Source organism: Rhinolophus sinicus, linkage group LG12 (assembly GCF_036562045.2).
Source record: "Rhinolophus sinicus isolate RSC01 linkage group LG12, ASM3656204v1, whole genome shotgun sequence".
Taxonomy (NCBI): domain Eukaryota; kingdom Metazoa; phylum Chordata; class Mammalia; order Chiroptera; family Rhinolophidae; genus Rhinolophus; species Rhinolophus sinicus.
This window is the reverse complement of record NC_133761.1, coordinates 13,581,977-13,604,917: the sequence shown is the minus strand read 5'-3', so window position 1 is coordinate 13,604,917 and position 22,941 is coordinate 13,581,977.

Genomic DNA, 22,941 nt, shown 5'->3' with positions numbered 1-22,941 from the left:
TGCAAACAAAGCTTTTATATGTACTGGGAGACCAAAAAATTTATGTGATTTGCTTTATTAGGATGGTCTGGAACTGAACCCTCAATGTCTCCTAAATATGCCTGCATTTAGAAAAGACCCTAAGAAAGGTGTAACACAAATTCTCAAAGATTTTAATTGGTTCAAAGAGAAACAAGGGCTTTATTAGATTTTTATTGTTGCTGTAACAAATGACCACAAACTTGGTGGCTTAAAACGATGCAAATGTATGCTCTTTTAGTTCCAGAGACCAGAAATCTGAAATCAGTTTCACCAGGCTAAAATCCAGGTGTTGGCAGGACTGATTCCTTCCAGAGGCTCTAGGGGAGAATCCATTTCCTTGCTTTTTTGAGCTTCTAGAAGCTCCCTGCAGTCCCAGTGCATTCTGGACACATCACTCCAACTTCTTGCTTTCATCATCATATTTCCTACCTCTGTAGTGAAATCTCTCTCTGCTTCTTCTCATATGAGGATAGTTGCAATTATATTTAGAGCCCACCAAAATAATCTCGGATCATCTTTCCATCTGAAGATCCTTAACTTAAGCACATCTGTAAAATCCCTTTCGCTGTTTAAGGTCACGTTCATAGGTTCCAAGGATTAGGGTTTAGATATCTTTGGGGGTTAGTATTAAGCCTACCGCAAAAACCATCCCCAAAATCCAATAAATGAAGTCTTATTGGAGCCAGTAGAGAGAGAAAAAGGATAGAGGTTGATTGACATTAGATTTTGAAAGTCAGTAGAATTTTAACCTGTCATACGAGGAGAAAATTCGTGTCTGATAAAATCTAGTGCTAACAATATATGGCAATATGGAAAACAGATTTTTCCCAAAATATTATTTTTGGAGGGCAATTTGGCAGGATCCATCTAAAATGTATAATAATGCTTGATCCAATAGTTCCACTGTTTTAAATTTATCCTACCAACATACCAGTAAAATGTACAACTGCCTTTATGTTCAAGAGGTTCTCTGTAACTTTGGCTGTTAAGAGCAAAACTTAGGGAATCCAATATGCCCATTGCTGAAAGGCTGGCTTAATAAATTGTGGTATGGACACACAAAGAAGTCCTCTTGGCTCTTAAAATAAATGATGTAATGAAAATCTTTACAAGATATAGTATTACATAACAAAGGTAAGGTGCATGGAAAGGTAAATATTATTTTTGATCCATTTTGTGTCAAAGTAATAGGTTATTTATAAACTGGAATCGGCAAGATTTTTTCTCTGAAAGCATCTCTATCTATATATATTTCCTTTTCTGAAAGGAAATTATTAATAGCAATTTCCTTTGAGAAGAGGGACTCTAGGGATGGAAGAATGTGTTTGCTTTCTGCCTTATACTTTTCCTGTTCAGTTTGAAGTTTCTAGCTATGTGCACATTCGTACAGCGCAGTGTTTAAAAGTGCAGCCTCTGAGACGAGTCTGCCAGAATTTGAATTGTAGTACAAATAAGGTATGTCAGTTACCTTTCTGTGCCACAGTTTCCACAACTATAAAATGGGGATAATAATTGTACTTCAGTCATAGTCTCAGGTTAAGATATCAGGTGGAGCTACTGTGTTATATAATCAGAATTAATATGCCACCTAAATTAATTAATAACTGCTTTGCTCCTCAATTTCCTCCCGCAAAAAATGGGGGTAATACTATCTATTATGTTATGTTAAACAAGATGATATTTGTATAATGCTTGGAGGTGATAATGCTCAGTAAATTTTAATGGAGGCGAGAATGGACCCTGGGGGGATATTTGTTCTTGGTACCTTCTGACTGTATGTAGACTCTTCCACCAATCATCGAAATCGTCAAGACAAATTTACTATTTACTGCTTTTTCCTGTTTACTACTATATTCCATTTCAGCTGTGGCTACGAGTAGGGAAGCAGGGTTTTGAATCATCTAGAATCAATGTCTTCAGACAAAGTTCAGCAAAGAGAGCACCTGCTGGCTTTCTCCTTTCCTCAGCAGGTGTAATACTGCAAGGTGGTTCTATTGCCTCATTTGAACCTCCACCCTTAGCTTCCTGGAAAGTCAGCGTCCACATGTTAGATGAACATTTTCTCATCCCAGGACTTTGTGCTGAGGCTTTATGGTTAAGTGTGAGCAGGTTTTATGCAATTAGCCAGATGTTTGGGCAGCTCAGAGATGGTGACCGTCTTCTGGTCCTTGTCAGTGGAACTTGGCAGTTTGCTCTCCACCTGAAGCTACAGGAAAAGGAACTTAGCAAAACTTGAAAAATCTTGAACAACAAAGGCGGGGCGGGGGAGAGAGACAGAGACTTTTTCCCGTGTTAAAAACCGACTAAATGTGATCCTTCTCCACACTTACTGAAATTCCCTGCATGTGAAATTCCGAAGAGCAGACATTCAGACAGCAAAATGTGAGAAAGAACCCAAGCACATAAATCTCTATTTGTCGACAAGGAAATGACTAACACCATTCCCGCTAGTCCCTGCAGTGTGAGAAAGCCCAAGAAAGCAATCCCATGTAAGCACTTACACATACATGTGCGTGTGCACACACAGACACGTGTGCAAATAAAATATGTAAGTATGAAAGCATGAAGCTGTTCTAGGACTTTCTGTATCTTCTGTCTCTAAGTCCACTTTGTCTAAAATGACAGAGTTGGTGAATCTCTTATTCAGTTTCTGCAGTTCACCCAAATGTCAGTGTCCCCTGACTCCTCGACATGTAGAGATCCACATTTATGTTTTGGATGCCAAATTGCTCAGCCTTAAGGAGTAAACTTCCAAAAGTGTGAATATGTGAATCATACTTATTTTGAACTTACACACAGACGTCACCCATCACCATACTAGTAGTGTCAAGGGATGAAAACAAGCCTCATGTTAGAAGGCAAGAGACCTGGGTCTCAGGTCTGCCTCTGCTACTGTGTGATGTTGCCTGTGTCTTCTTATCTTGCCAGGCCTCAGTTTGCTCATCTGTAAAATAGGGCTAGGAATGATTATCTCGTAAGTCATATCTCCTAAACCTGGCTCCCTCTTCTTAACCTCATTCTGTTTCATCTTTATCCAAAACTTAATATTTTCTAAGGATTACTCAAAATATTCTGTATCAGCAGACAGATTTGAGGCAAATTTTCTTCTGTCAGGTGTAGATAGCGCAGACAAAGGATTATGGTGATGAGGGATTACCAAAACATAGTGGAGGACACACTTTCTCAGTATTACCCAGTCAACAGTGACATTCTGAAAACATGTGTTTAACAGATGTCAGTGGCTGAGATAATGAAATAACATCACAGCCCAAAGAATTTAATGTTCAAATCAGATAGTGATAAATGTATACAAACCCATATTTTTAAAAATTACATTTTCATTAGCTCTTATTCTAAATCAGGATAGAACTCCATCCCCACAGCCCTACCTACTTCTTGAGTAATAGGAGGGCAGCCTATTTGCTTTACAGCCGTTGGAGAAACACCAGAAAGAAAAAACAGGGCGGCGGGCAAACCGCAGACTTAGAATTTCAGAGTCCACTTAAATGGCAGTTAAACCTTGGCTTTCTCCAGTGCGTCGGAGCTTTGGAAGCGGGAGGCGATTGTCAAAGGCACAATATGATTTGTTCCTGATTATGAAAAGTGCCTCCTTTTCTCTCTCCCTTCCTTGTGAATGCCACACGGCAAATTAATCAGTTCTTTTCCTACAGGAAAGAGAACAAAGGATGCAGATAATCGTGAAAATACACTCTGCGTATAGATGTTCTAAGTAAATGACATTTTAGAACTTATTTATTTTGTTAAAATGAACACTCATTAATTGTTATTGAATGTAATTAATTCTTAAATGCTCCCAGGATGCTAGGTTTTTAAAATTAATATTGAGCTTTTGATAAATTGAATTTAAATAACCAATCTTATATTCATGGAGAGACATAGTCTGCACTGAGAGCTATTGTACAGACAGCATTGTATACCAAACTTTTTTTTACGTTCCTTAACATTTGTTAAGCTCTGACTATGGGCCAGGGACTGTTTGAAGTGTTTTATACGCATCTCATTTAATCTTCCTCACATTAGCTTTATGAGGTAGATCTGATTATCCCTATATGACCCACAAGCAAACTAAGATACAAGTCACACAGGTGGTGAGTACCAGAGGCGGGGTCTGAACTTAAAGATCCCTGGGGCAGATATTATTGCCGGGACAGAGTAAAACAGGTTTTGGGGGCAACAGAACATAGGAAGGACTCTGTCTCTGCTCATGGGGAAAACATGGACTTTCTCTCTTTAATGACAGTAAAACTCTGATGAAACAGTGTTTTTCTCATTGACTCTAATCCAAGGTTTCTCAGCCGCAGCACTATTGACATCTGGGGCCAGAAAATTCTTTGTTGCGGGGGTGTCCTGTGCATTGCACAATGCTTACGGGATCCCTAGATGCCAGTAGCAACACCTACACCTGAGTTGTGACAGCCAAAAATGTCTCCAGACATTTCCACATGTTTCTCTAGAAGCAAAATCACCCCTTTGAGAACTACTGCGGGACTCTATAATCAAATCATTCACTTTGCTTTAGTATCTCTGCCTACAAACCTGGCATGGAAAGTACTGAACTATAGAAGTATGTGAAACCGTGTTTATTTTATGTACATGTCATAGACGATTCTAATTTTCACACTATTTAAATGAGTAACGTACTGTGAAATATACAAGAAAAGTATTTTAAATCCCATTTGCCACTAAGGACATTGAACCACAAACAACGGAAAGGAGACATCAAGTTTCGTTGAAAGAACTCAAAACACAGAACAGTATTTGAGTTTTTTACACCTGCAAACTCATTAGCGGACCGTGGGACAATCTCAGATTTTCAGCCTCAGTTTTCCTCATCTCGCCAATGACAATCATAATGTGAGCTCGGAGATGGGTCAAGTCAGAAGTTCCAGGTAAAAGTGCCCAGTGTTACCAGCTTTCATGACTGTCGATTTGCCCATGGTCATCCAGAAAAGTAAGGGCTGAGCTGATAGTGAAACGTCACAACTACTATTCTTTTCCCTTAGACTGAGTGTGACAAATACGTGGTCCCCACTCCCCTGACTATGCAGATACCCCTAAGTAATCACACATCTTTTTCCTGGTGTGACCCCAGAGCTTCTCAGCAGCACACTCCGGACAGCGGTAAAACAAAGGTGAGATTTTGAACTTGAAACCAAATCTACTGGTTATTTTTACATTAGATAATGCTACTACTTGGTTCTGAATCTTTTAGGGATCATCTACTTTATATAGTAGGCCCCCCTTATCCATGGGAGATAAAATCTAAGACCTCCAATGGATGCCAGAAACCACAGATAGTACAGAACCATATATTATATAATATGTGTGTGTGTGTGTGTGTGTGTGTGTAGTGCCAAATAAATGTATACACATTTTAAGAAAGGAAAAAATGTATTTAAATTGTAATACTACATATATACTGATAACAAAAGATGAATACAAGTCACATTTGACTTCTGCAATTACAAGAGGTGCTCAAAGTGGTTCCCATCAGCATCATTTTCATACAGTTTTTTCCTTTCTTAAAATGTATGTACATTTTTTTTGGCACCCTCTGTGTGTATATGTATGCATACATACTATTTTTTCCTGTACAGACGTACCTCTAATAAAGTTCAATTTGCTAAATTAGGCACAGTGAAAGATTAACAAGAATAATGAAATAGAATAATGATAACAATGTGCTGTAAAATAAGTTATGTAAATGTGACCTTTCTCTCAAAATATCGTGTTCACAGTATAAATAGCGTGGATACACTAGACAAAGGGATGAGTCACACCCCAGGTGAGACAGAGTGTGATAGCACGGGGTTTCATCACACTACTCAGAAGGGCATGCAGTTTAAAACTTACGAGTTGTTTCTTTCGGTAACTTTCTATTTAATATGTTTGAACCACAGTTGACTGCCAGTAACTAAGACCACAGAAGCAAAACCATAGGTAAAGGGAAACTACTCTACATGCCTTTTTATATAAAATGTTAATATTTTGGTGTTTTTACCAAGCACCATGAACAGTCAGGTATAACTGACCGATCCAACATTTATTGCAGGACTTCTAAATTTATAGCCGGTGATAAGTCAGCAATCTCAAGCCTCCTTTGGGAGGCAAGCATTAGCACAACAGTTCTCAGACATTAGAGGGAGTCTGACACGCCTGAATAGCTGTTGAAACAGAATGCTGGGCACGTCCCTCAGGATTTCTGACTCAGTGGGTCGGGCTGGAGGGGGCTTGAGAATTTGCATTTCTAACACTCCCAAATGATGCTCATACAGCGGTCCAGGTACCACACTTAACAACTACTGCACTAGTGAAAAAGACAACAGCCTTAGAGCAAGAAGACCTCAGTTTAAGAAATCCTTCTCATTTTTATAACTCCTGTAATCTTGGAAGAAACAGCAGACCTTTCTAGGCTTGAGGTTAGTGCTTCGTAAAGTGATTAATGAAGAATGATCTGCTTACTTCATAGAGTTGTTTTGAAGAATAAGTTACATAGAGGATGTGAAAGAGTCGTACAAATGGCAAATGCGCTAGGTGAATAAATGCTTTTTTGTTATTTGGGGAAGGTGCCTTTTTAGCCTGGAATTTCGACCACCTATTTATGGACCCATCTCCTCCATCTGAACAATGGTGATCTCTCCTCTCCCATAGCCATGGGCCAAGTGCAGCGAGGAGCTGCAAGAACCATGTCTCTTCAATGTTTCCACATCTTTCTCAGGTTTATCTGGAGTCTACATGAAGGAAATGGTTTCCGAATGTTCTGGATATTTGGCTCAAGGCATTATTCCCCTTTGCTGGTCTATAGGGACTAAAGGATCTGTCAATCAGAGATGAAGAAGGGTGGAACCACTAGCCATTGGCAGTTATTCCTCAGAGATTTGCTTGTGACTCATGACAGCTACTTGCCAGGGGCAGGGGAAGAAAAATCATCTGGAAAACACCCTCAATATAATGAAACAAACATTCTGTGAAAGTAGGGTGGGGGGGGGATGAAAATAAAGGCTACACAAAGTCAATTTCCCCTTAGGATTCCTGTCGGTTTTGGCCTAAATTTTTTCACTGAAAGTAGGAAAAAACCCAGATCTTGAAGTTGGGTTCAAGTCATTATGTCATTGGAGATGTTACTTCTCAACTCTGATAGTTTCAAAGCTCCATGGAGGCAGAGACCATCTGTGTCTTTTTACTGTATCCTCAGTTAACAGACACAGATCAGCTAGCTGCTCAATAAATACCTTTTCAATAAAATTCTCCTAGCCTCAGTTCCCTCCCTCATTGTCAAACAAGACGAAGAAGGCATAGCCCTTACGGCTGTTGTATATAGTCAAGGAGCTGTGAGCAATGCCCAGAACACAGTAGGCCCTCAATAAAAGGGCCTACAATTAGTGGAAGTGGATATTTTAGTTCTTAATGGCTTGTTCATTTAACTTACAGGCATTAACTAATTTAAGGTCTTTTGGGACCCATGTTTTGATTATCATTTAATTGTCCTAGAAAGAAAAAGAACAGAAGACAGTATGTCACTATTTTGGGTTTTAGCTCCTGGCATAACTAACTGTCCCTAATGTGATGAAACTAGTTTATTCCCTTGTCAGCCGTACCTTTCAGTTTAATATGCTCGTAGTTCTCTTAATTTTGTGTCAGTTGCAGTTTTCCAAATCTCAGTTGTATTTTGTTTTGTTTTGCACTAATAGTAATAGGAAACACTTATAGGGCACTTATTACCACCATGGCCTGTGTGCTTTGCATGTGTTACACAGTTCTCCTTGTAGCAATGTATGAGGTAAGCACTGTTATTATCCCCATTTTGCAGATGAGCAAACTAAGGTGCTAGGAGGTCAAGTAACTTCCTATGCAGTTAGCAAGTGGTATTGCCATGATCAGAGCCCAGAGAGTCTCCCTCCACAGTCCATATTTTTCACTGTACCCCATATTGAATCACTTTATAAGGGTTATCTCAATGAATCATCCTAGCAACTCTATGAGATAATTGCTGTTTTTATTCCCAGTTTAATTGAGAAAAAAAGGATTAGAAAGGCAAAATCCCATGATTTATTTAGTATGGAAGTGGGACTGAGACTCAAGTGCAGCCACTAACCAGAGCCCATGCATGATTCCCTTATTCATTGTTCTGTTCTCTGTTCATACATAACTACTCGTATTTTCCTCTTTAGCCCCAGTCAGTGATACTTTACACCACTGTTTCTCAAACTTAAATAATATCTGATATTATGAGACATATAAGAAGAAAATATTTGCAGACCCCAATGTTGATTTAAATTATTTTTGTTCTATGAAGATAATACAAATATAAAACTTGATATATATTTTCTATGCCTGCAGTTATTTTATAATTGCAAAACCAAAATGAATTTACAAATCAAATAAGAATAAAGCCAAAAAAATCCATAAAACTCCAATTAATATGAATAGCATCAAATGTCATTTCAAGGGCAAAGTTTTCTCATAGATCATTTTGTACTGAAATGATGCTTGCAATATGACCATGGTCCTAACTGCTATAGAACAGTTGTTTTGAGCCTGGCCCTCCTGCCTACCATATATCCTGTGATAATGTAATCTCCCACCCACTGTCTTCCTTCCAAGTACTGGGAAACTTTTGTCCAAACAATATCATTTGGCTTTCATATGTCCAGAGACATTTGCATAAGAAGTCCATCTCTTTGCCTACATAATTAGCCCACAGTAATGAAAGTGGTTTAATTTGGTGCCGATTTGTCCATTACACAGGGCACACATGGCTAGTTCCTTAACAAACTCCTGTGGAGGGTGAAGACAAATTCGAACCATTAGTAAACTTCATTTGAAGGTCGCCTGAAATGGAAAGGTCCCTGCAGCTCTCAGTCTTAAACAGCTGGAACCACTTAAGTGCCTTCAAAAGAAACTTAAAATGTTGTCTCAAAGTAGACTCATAGGAAATACCCAATACACACTAATGCGCGCGCACACACACACACACACACACACACACACACACACATATCCTTTATGTTGTTTTAAATGCCAAATTAAATTCAATTTTAATGAGTTTTAAAACTTCAGCTCTGGAAGAAGGGAAACAAGTTTTTAAAAATTAGAAGCAGTTCCATAAGTAAGTGAACTGAATGCCTGTTAGTTCCATTAACCGGGAAAAACGGGAGCATTTAAAGATTAACGTGTGACCTCAGATTTTGATTCAAAATTGAGTTGCTTGTTCTGACTGCTAAGTAAAGAGAGGAAGGGACCCAGAAGGGAGTCAGGTGGAGAACAGTCATGGAAGTCATCTTTTTTTTTTTCTTTTTCTCTTTTTTTTCACATGGAAGATAAAAATAAAAAAAAAAGCTGCTCAGGAGAAAAGGAGCTAGCATCCTATGGAGATGAACTTCTGTAACCACAGGCGAGACTGCGGCTCCAGATTTTTAAAAATCAGTGGGACAAGTTCATTTCTAGGACCAGGGAGCTTTGTATACAGTCTGGGAGGACTGAAAACACTGCAGTTAAGAGAGTTACTTTCATTTTGCCTGAGGTGTAGGAAATTGAGGGAGTTAGAAGTCAAAACTCATAAACGTTCTCTTTTCCAAACTGAAAATATTACTTAACGAGACTTTGATCATTTCTGTATATTAATCATAGGAATTTTAGCAGTAGAAATAAGCTAACATTTATTTATATGTTCTGTGCTCATCTCTTTGCGTAGATTATTTTATCTGGTCCTCTCGGTGTCAGCCACCACATGAGGTGGGCACAATTAAAATTCCCATTTTTATAGGAAGTTTAGCCATGAAGAGGTTAAAGAATTTTCTGAAGTTACACATCTATCAAATGACAGCCAGGATCAGAGCCTGGGTTTCTCTGACCCCTATACCCGAGTTCTTAATCCCTAGCACCAACTTTCCTTCCAGAAAGCACTGCCCAGGTAATCAAATCCTAATAATATAATGCACCCTAACAATTAGCTGTCAGCCTGCTTGGATTATTGATGAGAAACCTGATGCTCAGAGATGTTAAATGAATTCCTCAGTTATACAACCAGAAGAAAAACCAGATTTCAAACTCCCAGCTCAGTGTACTTTCTACTATACATACTATTTCTGGAAAATATAAAACTATTAATATTCTGTGTTTTAGATAGAATTGGAGACTCATAATTATGTATATCTGGTAGCTACTTTTAAAATATTAATTTCATATATAACAAAACGGAGGCTCAGAGATGTTAAGCAAATTCTTAGTAATCTCAAAATTGATGGTTTTGGTTTTTGTAAAACAAGAAATCATTGTTGAGTATAAAATGGATTTGCCCTGCTCCTTCTTCTGTTAACTTTGCCAAGCACTGCTGTCTCACAGGCTGCAATGCTGGCTCCAAAGCTAATTCAGCTCTTCCACAGTTTTTGTTCATATTCAAATACCTTCTGGCCCGTTTCGTTACCTCTCATTGTCATTACCCTATAGCCTCTGAAGGCATTTGAGTTTGTAAGATTGTGCTAGCAGGGCCCTTAGAAACTAGGGTGACCAGCTATCTCAGTTTGCCCAGGACTGAGAAGAAGAGAGTTCTCAGGACATGGGCTTTTTGGTGCTAAAACCAGGAAAGGTTTGGGCATAGCAGGATAAGTTATTAACCCTATTGGGTATCCATGAAGTATTCACCATTTAGGGGATGGGACATGGAAGCCTAGCTTCATAAACACATTTCAAGCATCATTCATTCATTTTAATAAACATGTATTTTCTACTCTATGCCAGACAACGGCTAAGCATGAGTGATAAGAGTAGGATTTTTTAAGCCATGGAACATTTGGTGGTGTTATACAGCAATAGTTGATTGACTCAATAGACTATAACTTTAGGCGGCCAAATATTGAGGTGGGCAGAATGAAAGACTGAAGGGAGCGAGGAGAGAAGGCCAAGACGTGAGTCAAACTGAGCCATCCTGGTGTGTGGCACCCAGGCTGGTAGAGTGGGTGCAGTGTGGGGGGCCTGCTGGTACCGGAGAAGATCTAGGAAAGTCTGCTTTCTTTTTCTCAGTAGATACATTGTGTGTCAAATAATAACACAATTTAACATTTATTGACTGTTTACCATTTGACACCCATTGTGATAAGGAACACATGGAGATATAATGACAAGCAAAGAACACGTAGATTCATTTACAGAAAAAAAATAATTAACTAAATATACAATTACGTTTATAAGGTGGCATACACATTGCTGCAATAAAGGACAGTGGAATTGCTACTGGATAAATCAGAAGAGATTCTTGATAAGACTTGGAAGAAAAGAAACAGCTGTGGCCAAGAATGAAAGGGAGTTGGCGAGACAGAGGGGAAAGGGTGGGGAAGGAGAACATAAAATGTAATAGGCATTAGTTATTGAACTGTAACGATGCCCACCACTGTGTGCTTGCCTCGTATTGCCTTTGAAGTCAAGACTGTCTCGGTTTTGCAGATGAAGAAACAGGCTGGGAGTGGTTATGTGACCTTCCCAAGGCCATACAGTGATTGGCAGAAGAGCTGTTGTTGGAGGCCTATCCTTCCACTCATGGCCAGAGCATCTTTCTTTGAGGCCACAACCAAGGTCCCAGGCTAGTGAGAAAAAAAAAAGGTCCTTTCCCCAAGTTCATCATCACTTTTCTATTTTCCTGCAGATGGGGATTTCTTTCTGCCTTCTGTGAAAATAACCTTAAAGAGCTGTGTCACACTCTGCTCAGAATAAGAGGCCAGCCGGTTGGTATGAGGCCAGACTCTTGGTCACAACATCCTGAAAGCAAGAAAAGATCTATGCAGATGTTTTGCTGTGACATTGGCCCCCAAGCTTCCCATATGAAGCCCTTCCAGCCAGAGCCACCATTCCCTTTTAGGGCTCACAGACAGAGACTAGATAGAGTCTCTAACCCCAAAAAAGGAGGATGGGGAAGTGAGCTTGAGAGTTCATTACTCTTAAAAGCACAGTGACATAGCAGAAAACAAAAAAGCAAATTTCATAATGCAAAGCCCCCCAAACAACAATTTGGGGAAACAGCGATGGACCACAGGAGCTTTGCTGCTAAGCTGCGGGGCACAGCTGGGCCTGATGAGGCTGTGGTCCAGGAAGCCTCCACTCCCTGCAGGCGGTGCCCGGCACACTGCTCAGAAGTGCAATCCAGCGAGACAGGAACAGGATTCTGCATGCCATCGGAAGCAGCCCGGGATACTCTCAATGCCGGGGGACACAGAAACATCCTCACCCACAAAGCCAGGGGCTTTCCATGCCTTTCCCAATAATACGCGTTTATCTGAAAAGGAAAGTAAGAAAAAGCCCCGCTGGTCAGACAGAGAGCAGGTCTGCCCTCTGCACAGTGCAGGGACTGTTCTAACTTCATTCTTATGGAAGAGACACCCAGGACGCAGACTGTTTTAAATAACTGACTATTTGCTTCCCATTTGAGATGCATAATCGACTCAATGAAATGGGCACTTAATCACCCTCTTTTTGAAACAGAACAATTGAGTGGGTTGCTAGTCAAACATTTCTGTCTCTCACCCGGACCAAACATTTGTGGAGTGAAAGAGGAAATTTCTCACTGTTTTTCCAACACAGACAGCCCTTTTCTGCCTTGCTGCCTTTGCATAAGCCGGTCCCTTTGTCTTCAAAACTGTTTTCTCTCTGTGGAATGCTTAATCACCAAGTGATGGTGGTGATGACATGATGAGTGGCATCGAACACTGGCGATGGTCCACTCAGGGCCTGCCACTGCCTCACAAATGTTGCCTGTATTATTGAATTTATTTCTCAAAAATAAAGTGCTCTTATTAGCCCCTTTTTATAAGGTGCAAAACTCAGGCACAGAAGTGTGTGTTGTCCAGTGCATACGGCAAGTCAGTGCAAAAAACACTGCACTACCCGTCAACTAAAACGGATAAAATGAAAACTACAAAGCACACCAAAGGTCAGGAAGGGCACTCTCCTACAGTGTTGGTAGGAGTGTAAATTGGTAGAACCACATTGGAAAACGGCTTGATAGCATTTATGAAGCTTAAAAGGCATACAAGTAATTCCACTCCAAGGTATATAGACCCTCTCCCCCCGCAAAATAGCAAATACATGTTTATCTAGTAAAGATGAATATTAGTATAGCACTGATTCCATTCTAGGGTGTACAGAACCAAATGAAATGCAGGTACATGTTCACTAAGAGAGTTAAACGATGTTAATTGCACTATTTGTAATAGTCTCCAATTTGAACTATTCAAATGCCATCAACAGTAGAATGGGTAACACTGGGTATAATTTCACAATGGAATAATAGAATGCATCATCAAGGTGAACAAATTACAACTAGTTTTACAGAATTAAAAAACTCACACAAATCATCCACTCACAAAAGAAAGAAACCTGACAGAGAAAGTACATACAATATGATTTCACTTATATAAAGTTCAAAAACAAGCAAAATGAATCTATGGGGTCATAAATTAGAATAGCGGTTTCCCTGGGAGGAGGGTAAAAATCACAATGTGAGCTCCTGTGGTTCTCATTAGTTTTTCTTGATCTTGGGGCTGGTTCCACAAGTGTGTTCACTTTATGAATTCTCATACATTGGTATATTTACAATTGATTTTTTTTTAATTTTCTGTACATATGTTTGAAATACAACATTTTTCAATAAAAAGCTTAAAATTGAAAAAATAAAGTCTGAACAAATTCAAAGCTTGTGTTCCTAACCCCTGAATATATATCCATTCTTTAAAAACAATCCAGAGCACAATAATTCTGGAATAGACACACACACACACACACGCACACGCACACGCACACACAATGCATATACAAATATTATATGTAAACATTATAATATAGTATCCTAGTATATACATACCCTATAGTATATATTGTATATATGTGTGTGTATTATAGCATGTATGTTTATATGTAATAACATTATCATATATGCTTATATGATATATATAGAGTATGCATGTGTCTGCCAGGATATACTCAGGATGTAGTCATTATAGCTTCATTTATAACTTAAGAAATAGAAACACTGTAAATGTCTCATAATAGAAATGGTTGAATGAATTAAAATACATTTCACTGGGTGGGTTATTATGCAGTTACTTTTCTTGGGAAAAGCTTTTTCAAAACCAAAGGAAGATATATTTTATAATGTCAGGGAGAGAAAGCAGTATACAATATGACTTCACTTGTATTAACTGAAAAAAGAATACGATCTGGTCCTCACTAGACCAGAACATCCTTGAGTGGAAAGCATCTGTTATATTTCTTTATGCCCCAAGCTCTTAGCACCGTGTATAGCACATAACATTCTTTCTTCAGGTGCTTGGTCGATCAGTGAAAACCCATGTATGTTCTGAATCAGTACAGTCCATAGAAAGGGCCAAATGTTTAAGACGTGATTTCTATGCTTTAGAAAACTGTCAGGGTGAGCTATTGCGACACACGTGTACCCATCCTGCCTAAAGCAATGAAATTAATTTGCAATCTGTTGGACTGGACTTTGGACTCTTAATGTCCTTGAGGAGAGGACTGCAAAGCACTTTCTCTATAGCAAAGACTCTCTTGGTTCTGATGGAGAAACTGAGGTTCAGAATGTTGGGCATCATATGTAGTCTTGTCTGAGGATACCGCAGAGAGAGATAAAGAAATAGAATCTATGCTGTGCATTAAACCCTTGCATTGTACACTTGAAAGTTGCTAACAGAGCAGATCTTAAGTCGTTTCACTATTAAATAAATAGATAAGTAACTATATGAAGTGGTGGAGGTGTTAATTAACTTAAGTAATCAACATTTTCAATTAATTAGCATTTAAATGTCTCTTAGCATTATTCGTCATATACTATCAATTGTATAGCATATGATTCAGCTCAGGACTTATTCATAGATGCCTAGAGAACCCATAGCTCACAAACACATTTGTGCTAAGGACTTTTAATTTTAACTTTCTTTTTTATTGATAAAATAAAGGCTACCCTGTGTGGTGGGAATTATACAGGTAACAGACTCAATCTGAGTTCAAATTCTGACTCTGTCTTTCAGATGTGTAATCTTGGGCAACATACGTAGGACCTTAATTTCCTCATCTACAAAATCAAGATGGTTTTTCTATTCTGTTCCATTGATGTATCTGTGCATCCCTCTGCCATTTTCTCATGGTCTTGATTCCCGTAGCCTTAACATCAGGTAGATAAGACTCGTCTTGCTTTATTCAGGTTCTTCAACTGTTTCAGCTTTTTTGGGCCTTTTCATATGAATTTTAGAATAATCTCTCTGTCTACCAGCAACCTCAATGGAATTTTAACAGGAATTGGCATTAAGCCTACAGATTAATTTTGGAAGAATTGACATCTTTACTATGATGAAACTTCCAATCAATGAACGTAGTATGCCTCTTCATTTACTTAGTCTTTTAAAAATATTTCTTTCATTAGCATTTTCTAATTTTCAGATATTGTAAATGTTTCACAAGATTTTTAACTGTATTTCAATTTGGAAAGATTGTAAATGATATTGTTTTTAATATGGGTGTCTACATGTTTGCTGTTAGTATATAAAAATATGATTAATTTGTATGTATCCTACAATTTGTTGAATTCACTTATTAGTTCGAGGAGTTTTGTTTTGTATGTTTCTAGTTGGTCTTGGGATTTTATATATACATAATTGTGTCATTTGCAGAAAGGACAATTTTATTTCTTGCTTTCCAATCTGTATGCCTTTTATTTATTATTATCGCTTTACTCTGGTGGCTATATTTTCCTTTACTGTGTTTATAAAGAGTGGTGAGAGTGGCCACTCTTGTCGCCACAACATTTTCACATCTTAAAAATCTCCAAAATCAAATCAACAGATAGACATTTTTGTGCCCTAACTGCACTTCATTATCTGTCGGGGTCCCCTTGCCTTCATGAACTTCGGGCCTCGTAGCTCCCTACAAGGGATATCCTCATGAAGAACAATATTCCAGAATTCAAAATTAAGTGCAATGTTGATTCAAGGTAACATAGACTCTGAAGTGAATCAGATTTTTGGCTAAATTCCAGAGCCACTAATGTTTATGGTGTACCCAATCTGTGTCAAGTTTTTCTTTCTCTCTCTTTCTTTCTTCCTTCCTTTCTTCCTTCCTTCCTTCCTTCCTTCCTTCCTTCCTTCCTTCCTTCCTTCCTTCCTTCCTTTCTTTCTTTCTTTCTATGTATTTGGAACAAGCATGAACAAGATACATTAGTGGATATTGTCAAGCTTACATCCCAGTGAGGGAAATAGTAAATAAAACAAATATATAATAATTCATATATTAGTAAGTGCTATAAAAATAACAAAGCAGGTGGAGAGAAAGAGAATGATGAGATGTTGTCAAGAAAGTTTTTTTGAGTGGGTACCATTTTTGTGAGCATCTTCCTGAATCAAGGCATAGAATATTAAAGTAAAAGAAACAGCAAGTGCAGAAGCCCTAAACAGAATGCGCCTTAGTGCGTAGGTGAACTATCAAAAGGGCCAATGAGGCTGGAAGGGAGTGAGAATGAGAGGGAGAAGGAAGAAATGGAGATGTAAACATGGGGTAGGGTGCTGAAGACTATGGAGAATACTTTTCAGATTTTAATTTAAGGGCGATGAGAAGAAATTGATGATTTCAATCAGGGAAGTGACCTGATGTGATTTATACATCAAAATGATGCTCTGTGAATGTTGGTATTAGGAAGACTCCATGTTCACAGAATGCTGGCTTTTGTTGTGTTATTATTAAAACTATTTCATAGAATCAACTGATTTTCCTTGTGACAAATAGAAATGAGTTGCTTTGCTTTCTGGTAGAAGCACATGCTGCCATCGGTGTAACATGCTGTATGAAAGGAATCTATGGGGAAAATAATAAAAACCCTACCAATCATTATTTCAGTTCTGTGATATAAATAGAAATGGAATCATTTGAATTTTTAAAGGATCATGAATATTAACGAATGTGTTTTTCGTCATTTTAATTATCAGGGTGAACTCCACATCCAGGTGTTCTTCTAACGATCTTTGATTCCAAAGGGCCATTTGATCTCTTTTGACTTTGATCAAAACCTAAAATCATTTCAGAGAGAACAAAAAATCTCATTGGGCACAGCCTTATTGCTATATGAGACAATTTAACCAAGAGAAGACTTCATCTCTTGCCACACCCCATTCTTGTTCTTACCTTCCAGACATTTCCTTGAATGCATCACCTCTGCTTACAACGTTCTTCCAAACATACTCAGTTAAATAATTTTTTCTTTAGCCTTTGAAATTCTTTTCAGGTGTCATTACTTTACAGTCAGACACTAAAGGAAACTCTAGTGTCTTCCTAGGTCCAGATAGTTCAGTCTCCCTGTTGCATTAAACTACATTCCTTTCAATGACATCATAAATTTGCAAAGCTAGGTTTCCCATGGATGCTGTGATAAAGAGCAAACACTGAGCAAACACAATCAATGTGGAACAGGCAATGTGAGTGAGGATATCCGATCTGATTTCCACTTTTGAGAAGTTGTGCCATGTCTGACAAGCGCACATATCTCATTAGTAAGCAATTGTGGCCATTTCAGAATGAAAGAAAAATATTTTTTTCTTTCAGTATACGTGTTATTGTTGTTGTTTTTTTCAAATGGCTGCTAAGTTGTTAAGACAGAAATACTTATTAAGTTGTTTGGACCTACATAACTAATAAAGGGAACTTTTAGGTGTTTCTTTCGGTCTAGGAGTGCTGTGAAAAAAATTATTACTCACTATAATCAGCACCAATGGAGAGGGTTTGAACACCTCTGGCTTAGATATTTGTCTCACCGACCCAGCCATGATTTTCTTAACTGCAGGGTGCAATTAGACTGGTGGAAGTAGAAATCAGAAGCAATCTTTTCCTTCTTCTGTGAGAGCTGGAAAACTTTTGGCTACCAAAAAGTAAAACAAACAAACAATAACAAAAAAGAAAAGAAGAAAATGATAATCCAACTCATATTGTCTTAATTAAGGAGGAGTCAGGAAATCATGCAGTGGGTACTGGCCTGTGTAGTATATTCTCTTATTTATCTCCTTCAAAGGAACTTGTCTCCCTTGCCTATGTTTGTTAGCACACTTCCATCGATTACATCACCAAAACCTTTTGCTAATCACATAGATGCTTACTAAGGAAATAACTGTGAAAAGTCCTAATAAGGAATATGGAGAAAGCATGTGAAAAGAAAGTTGTAATGCCATTTCTTGATAAGTTCTCTGAAAGCTGTATCAAAAATATCTAATCAATTCTATTGGGTATTCAATCCCTATTAACAAAATAGAAAAACTAAATGGATATATAATTTCGTTGCAAGTTATTAGTAGAAAATTATCTGTTGGGAGCAAAAGGAGTTGGGAAAAGGTATGTCAAAATTTTTTGTCCCTCGTGGAATATTCACTGATAGAAACAGCCCTGTTTACCTCTTCCAGATGAAAACTAGGGCTAGCAGATTTATCAAATAAAAAATTCAGGGTACTCAGTTCAATTTGAATTTCAGATAAACAAGAAATAACTTTTTCATATAAGTATGTCTCAGATGTTGCATGGGACATACTTATACCGAAAAGCTGCTCCTTGTTTATCTGAAATTCAAATTGAACTGGACATCCTGTACTTAATCTAGCAACTCCAATGAAAACAGAAATTCCCTCCAAAACACAATGATTAATCAAATTTAAATGTTATCATTTTGTATCCCCTAATGAAATCTAACACAGTGATTTTTGAAGTGGAGTCCCCTGAGCAGGCATGTCGCCAACACCTGAGAACTTGTTAAAATACAAATTCTTAGAATCCACCTCATAGCTACTAAATCAGAGATGCTGGGGCAGGGCCCCCAAGTCTGTGTTTTAATGAGCTTTCCAGGTCATTCTTTCCCCAGAGATGTCTATGTCCTAATCTTCTGAACCTGTGAGTATCATAGGTTACAAGGCAAAGAGGGATTAAGATTGCAGAGGAAATCTTGGTTGCTAATCAGCCAACTTTAAAATAGGGAGAATACCCTGTATTATCCAGGTGAGCTAATGTAATCACATGGATCTTTAAAAGAATTATTCAGAAGAAGATGTGACATGGCAAGAGGACACAGAGAGATGCAACATCATTGCTTTGAAGATGCAGGAAGAGGGCTATGAGCCAGGGAATCTGGGGGACCCAGCAGCTGAAAGAGGCAAGGAAACAAATTCTTCCCTAGAGTCTCTAGAAAAAAAGGCAGCCCTGGTGACACCCAGATTTCAGTCCAGTGAGACTCTTGTCGGACTTTTAACCTGTAAGATAAACTGTTATTGTTTAAGCCGTTAGCTTGTGGCCGTTTGTTACAGCAGTGACAGTAAACTAAGTGTGCAATGATCGTCCATACCTGCTAAAACCATTAACCAAAATGCCGCCTCCAATGCAGTAATGGCACTGGGTTTGTCGGTAACATCTAACCCTTCTATAGTCATTCATGTGTATTGTTTATAACTTATTTTCTATATACACACAGAGAATGTATGTCTTTTAAACTAAACATTGAGTTGTTTTTAAGGTTGACAGTTATACAGAACTAACAACCATCAGGTATAAGATAGACTGAATGTTTGCATCCCCCCAAAATGCATGTGTTGAAATCCAACCCAGTGTGATGGTATTAGGAGGGAAGTTTTGGGGAGGTGATCTGGTCAGAAGGGTGGAGCCCTCATGAATGGGATTAGTGCCCTTAAAAAAAAGGAGATGCCGCACAGCTCCCTAGTTCCTTCCATCCTGTGAAGACCCAGCAAGAAGACTACTGTCTATGAACCAGGAAGTGGGCTCTCACCAGACACCAAATCTGTTGTTAGCTTGGTCTTGGGCTTCCCAGCCTCTAGAGCTCCGAGTAATACATTTCTACTGTTTGTCAGCCAACCTGTCTATGGTATTCTATTCTAGGCAGCCCAAACAGATGAAGACAAGTTATAGTTCAGAAACGGTGAGATTCTGATTGTATAGTAGTAGTTGACATACCCACGACCAGAATGAGCTAACCAGGTAAGCAGCACTGCTGTATACTAGTTTGAACAACATGTCGGGTTGGAATGATTTCTCATACAATTGATATCCCTGTTTTCCCCTTTCCATTCTGAGCAATAGGGATCTCCGGGTTGCTCAGAATGGAAGGGGGAAAACAGGGACATCAGTTGTTGTATGAGAGTCATCCTGGGAATAGGCGTAGGTAGGAAGTTAAAGAAAGCACTAAGGACAGGTGTCCCAGAGGCCACAGAGCAGCCGTGGGAGGATATTCTTATATCCTGACTTGACCACAGACACAGAATGCATCAAGTTTTAACAGCTTCCCAAGGAGGACGTCTCATTTTCTTCGCATATTCTGTTTGCACTTAAGTCTGTCTAAATTGGCATGAAGGAAGAATATTTATGTGAATGCAACCAGTTACCTAAACAGTGGTAAAATAAGGAGCTGTCTGTTTTCTTTTTAATTTTATTGAAAACATCACCTGTGGGCCATGTAAAACCTCTGCCAACACTTCTGACAGACAAAGAATCTTTAATTTCTGTTCATTGAACTATCATTGTTGGCAGAGTATTAATAGTAATATACAGCTGTAAAAATCCACTTGCTTGGGATATAGAACAGTAAGTCTCTGTGAAAGACTTGGATGCTGTTTCCTGCACGTTTACCTTCGGAGAGTTTCTTATTAGTGTGCTCTAGCTACCTCACTCCAAATTACAAGAACTAACTGATACATTTTCAGGAATTTTGCAAACCTGTTGATTAACATCGCCATTATTAAAATTTGAATTACATTAACTTACAATTAAAGCATACTAACAACACAGTTTATACTCAAAGTGCATCACTTCCTATAAATTATTTGTACTACATTTTACTGTCATCTGTGCTCCAAGATGATTCACATTGATCATAGCTGTAGGGTAGATATACTACGTACTGCCGTACTGCTACTGGTCACCTCTTCCTAACTCCATGTTCAGTGAAATCACGTGTTAGCGGAAAACTGGCCATAGCGGGAATAGTTATATTCAGATTTGGGCAAATGCTACAAATGAGTTGAGATACATTTAACAGCGTATCACTGGTTCCAAATTAAATAATTCATTTAGAAGGAGCTGTATCACAACAGGCCATGATATTATAAATTCACATTCAAAGTGCATCACATTCAACTGATACTTAGAAACTTTCCTGACTGAAAGAAAAGGTTATTGAAAACACAACTCATAAATACGACAAGTCAGCATTTTCCTAAAATGATACAGAATCTTTAAAAAATTAGGAAATCATAGTAACTTTTATTTCAAATCTAGCTCTTTCTCTGAGGTGATTTTTATTTTTAACTTAAAGGATCATAGCTCTGAGAAATAAAAGAGGAAAACCTAAGTTCTACAGGGGTTTTTCTTTCCCCCTTCTGAATACGACAAACATTTTCCCTCAGATAAAATATGTTCTGGTCCTGAATCAGTTACCATTATGAGAATTCATTATTTGTACCTTGAAGAGATACGAACTTTTTAAACTTTTCAAAGTGCTCAGATTTTAACATATTTTATCCTCAGTATAACAGTGAATAAGTTAAAGTAAGTTATACTAAACTATGGAGACATGTCCCCATTGCATATTTTTTCAACATATTTTATGGCTTTACTATGTGTTCTATGTTAGTTACTATGCTTTAATTCCAGTTTTTATTTTCTGCCATCTTTCTATCCAATTGTTATAAAATTTTGTTAAATTGTTATATAAAATTCACCTAGGATGCTTGCTATAAATATTCAGGTAATCAGACTTCAAATTTCACTCCCAGAGATTCTGCTTTAGAAAATGGAACCAGTTAAAAGAAGCCAGAAATGTGGGAATTCTTGTTAGAGTGGAAATAAAAATCATCCTTAATCTAGGAGGTTATAGAAAATAAGCCCCAGTCCACCATTGTCACATCTATCTCTACTGAGGAAGTTGGAGGACCAGAAACACAGGAAGCTAACATCTTTCATTCATTTATTAAGTAAATGTTTAACATGTCATAGCACCCAGTTCTAAGTCCTAGTATTACTATGTTGAACAAAACAAAACAAAAACATCTCTGCATGGCCAAGAATTTTTAGGAAGAATACTCAAGATCAGGCTGGAGATTTGGGGAAAAAAAAGTGAAAATAAAAATATAGGTATTTCAGGTGATGGCTGGAGAAGTACCAGCTAGGATGTGGGAGAGACAGGTAAGCTATAGAGTTGAGAAAGGGGACAGAATAAGGATATGGGGCAACCGAAGCCAAACAAATCAGTTTACAAATGTCACAGTTTTATATCTGTTCATTGTCTGGGACAAGCTGGGATTTTCTGATATACAGGCTGACTTCCTTGTTGGAAACTTGAGAGATACCAGGTGCCCCGAGAAAGGTCCTCCATGTGTGGTCATGCAGACTTGGCATGGCTCCACTCCAGGCAGCTCCATTTACCTCAGCATGTGACAATGACACCTTCATTGTGGCAGCTCTGCTCAAAGACATGTTCCGACAGCTCACCTCCGCCAGCATCAGGAATTTATCTCTTCTGTCAGAGATTTATTCGAATCTAGGTACTTTTTAAAATCTTGCCATCTGACATGGATGATTTACATTGGGACTGTATCGTTTCCTTTAGCTGTACCTTCTCCAGGGCTGTAATTCTGATAGCTTTTGGGAAACTTGGGAAGAAGAATAAAAGAAATCCCACCCATTCTTCAAGGCTCAACTCAAGTCTCAGGTCCCCCCGTCACCTCCTCCTTGATCACCGCCTGCTCTCTACTCCCCTGACAATTACAGTCTGAACTCTCCATGGCCCGGATAAGAACAAACAAGGCTCTCAGGAAAAGGGCTGTTGAGCAGGAAAAAGATACTGGAATATGTCAGAACAAG